We start from the raw sequence: 2,916 nt of genomic DNA, 5'->3' as shown, positions 1-2,916 counted from the left end.
AAATACCATTGGCTAGCAGTCTGTTCCAGGTAAATTGGTGGAAGCTATTGATTAAACATCAGCAAAAGACAGTTCTCACAAGGAAAGTAAACCAGCAGTGGAGTCCCCCAAAGATATGTTTGTTAACCAGCGCTATGTAATTACTAATTTGTTCATAAATGGTCTGGAGTTGGAGGTAAGCAGCAACATGGTCAAGTGTGCTGCAGGGCAGTTTGCCAAACACTATTCACAACAGTTTTGTGAACAAAGGGTGTCATTCATTTCAACAATAGCACCCCAGCAGTATTTGTGGACCTAGCAACAATTCAATTCCAATTCCTTTAGTTTTATTTGAGTGTTAGCAAGTTGATGGTGCCATTATTTTAAGTACCCTCTAATTACAGTGGTTTATATAGTAATAGACACAAAGGGGACTTGTTGCTGTTGCCCTGACCCCATTTGCCTTCCAGAGGTCGTATTTTTGGAACTCAAAATATCATCTTCCATAGAAAGAAAAATATCTGTATGTGATCTATAATTCTCTATATGTTATGCTAAAAATAAAAGTAATACTCTTCTGCTGTATTACTCTTTTGGGTCCAGTTTGGCAATCAATTTCCTTACCAATCAGAGGAAAAAATAGTGAGAATAGCCCTCCTGCTCTGGTCAGCTTCTTTATGCAAGTGAGGATGATGTGACTCCTTCATTCTCTCCATCTACGTTACAGGGCCATAAAAGAGACACTAGTCAACAGAAACGATGTGGACTGTGTGATTTGTAATGAGGTTCTAAGTAAGGGGGCAACAATTTGCCAAATGAGGTTCAATGTAAGTAAATGTAAAGTGATGCACACTGGGACAAAAAAATCCTAATTTTACATAAACAAAGATGGGATCTGAACCTGGGAGCATGGAGAGCAGTTCAGTTAAAATGCTGGCTCAGTAGCGATGAACAAGGCATATTCTATGATAGAGATTATTAAGGAAAAAAACAGAATAGGAAACAATTGATACTGTAATGCCCTTGGTTGCCTCTATGGTGTGGTTGCATCTTGAATACTGTATTTAGTTCTGGTCACGCAGTTCCAAAAGGATATTGTAAAGCAAGAAAATTTGCAGAAAAGAACCACCCAAATTAACAATGGTTTGGAGTCCCACTGAGGAAAGACTAAAAAGATTCAGGTGTTTTAATTTAGAAAAAAAATAAGGGGAACATATATAATAAATAGTATGGAGAAAGCATATAGAGAGAACATTTTCCCCCTCTCCCATTATATTAGACATTGGAGGCACCCAATGCAATTGAACTATTGTCTTCCTACTTGAGCCTTTTAACAAATTGATTTGATGCAATAACCTGTCAATGATAATGATAACCAAGAAAAAATACACTTAATGCAAGGAACTGAGTCAAAAGCAATTGTGACTAATTATTTGTATTCCTTTAAAAGAAAAAAAAGATGTTTTGAAGCAGACTGTAAAAGGGCCTAAAGGTTGATGAATTCTCTTATCTCATTTGTTGGTGATAAAGTTGCAAAGGATATAGGAAGGTGTAGAATGAGACAAACAATCTTGACAAATTTGAGAGCATAAAATATGAAATATACCAGAGGGAGAGAAGAGAATGTATAGCTACAAAAGAAACATTACTGTTGATGGTAATGATATTACAGATCGATCTGGCCCAGGAGACCACGTATGAGTCAACAATACAATCCTGTTGTAAAAATAACATATGATACAGAAGTATTATGGTAAGAATATCATACAGTGATCTTTTGATAAAGGAGAGAAGGTTAGTACTTCCCTTGATAAGGATGGAAGAATTCCTAGCAACCTATACAGCTCGCATATGGTTAAAGCACTGCTACTTTGTGGCATCTAATGATGTTATAAGAGTCCATGTGATATAGTGAATAGAGTATTGGACAGGAATCTGGGAGACCATGGTTTAAATCCACTTTGTCTTGAAGATTACTGTGTGACCTTGGGCCAGTCACTATCTCTAAACATAACCTACCTCACAGGGCTGTTGTGAGGATAAAATCAGTGAAGGGAGGACACCATAAACCAGCCTGAGCACCTTGGAGAAACAGTGAGATAATAAATGTCATATAAATCAATTACATTTTGTACTGAATATAATCACATATCAATCTTTTGTTTTGTCATGGAAATGCTTATTTATTGTTGAATCCTTCCTGACTCTAATGAATCTAAGTAATAACAATGTTTAGCATTTATGTGGCACTTCCAAGAATCTGTTCGCCACTGTCATTTGACAAGGCAATGGGAGGAAAATGATGGGGTGATTGTGATAATAATATATAATTTATGGTTTAACCCTGGAGTTTTTGGTGAATCCTAGAATCCACAATGATATCACTTCTGATTGCATGTTGGTGCAATGCCAAGTAGTTTGTCCGCATCCTCCAAGAAGTTTGTCCACCGGGCCTGCAAGACAGAGATGTTCCGCCAGGCATTTGGTGGGGGCTAGGCTGTCCTCTCATCGGCCATACCACTGAAGACCTTCCACCACCCATGCAGGAAAATGCTATATTTTAATATTTTATACCTGCCAATTTCAATTGTTTTGATATAATGTTTTAATGTTTTTATAATGTTTTTACTGTTTTAAACTGTTGTTAAACTACCCTGAGCCCATCTGACGGGGAGGGCGGTCTAGAAATGTGATAAAATAAATAAATAAATAAATTGCCCTGCTGGGCTGCCAGGTAGGGCTGGCAATGGTAAAAATGTATGCATTTTGTGCAAGAGAGCTACTGGTGGGAAATACCAAGTGAGAATAGTCCATCATCTAAAAAACTCCATGCCAACAGAAATCTAGCAAAGCATGAAGAAAGATTCCCTCTCCTCTGTTTTGTTATGCTAATTTTCCATTGGTGAGGAACTGTTAACATAGGGGAAGCATTCCAAA

At 37.4% G+C, this 2,916-nt stretch overlaps 1 non-coding gene across 1 annotated transcript; it reads left to right on the top strand.

The window, feature by feature from the left end:
- The first annotated feature begins 1,751 nt into the window (after positions 1–1,751).
- LOC129325376 (U6atac minor spliceosomal RNA) lies at positions 1,752–1,872 on the top strand. Its single transcript, XR_008596622.1, has one exon. It is a non-coding gene; the product is annotated as a U6atac minor spliceosomal RNA (small nuclear RNA).
- Positions 1,873–2,916: the final 1,044 nt, after the last annotated feature.

The sequence above is a fragment of the Eublepharis macularius genome, chromosome 2, assembly GCF_028583425.1.
Source record: "Eublepharis macularius isolate TG4126 chromosome 2, MPM_Emac_v1.0, whole genome shotgun sequence".
In the NCBI taxonomy this organism is placed as follows: domain Eukaryota; kingdom Metazoa; phylum Chordata; class Lepidosauria; order Squamata; family Eublepharidae; genus Eublepharis; species Eublepharis macularius.
The sequence above is the reverse complement of the archived record's forward strand: the minus strand, read 5'-3'. Positions and strand labels throughout refer to the sequence as shown.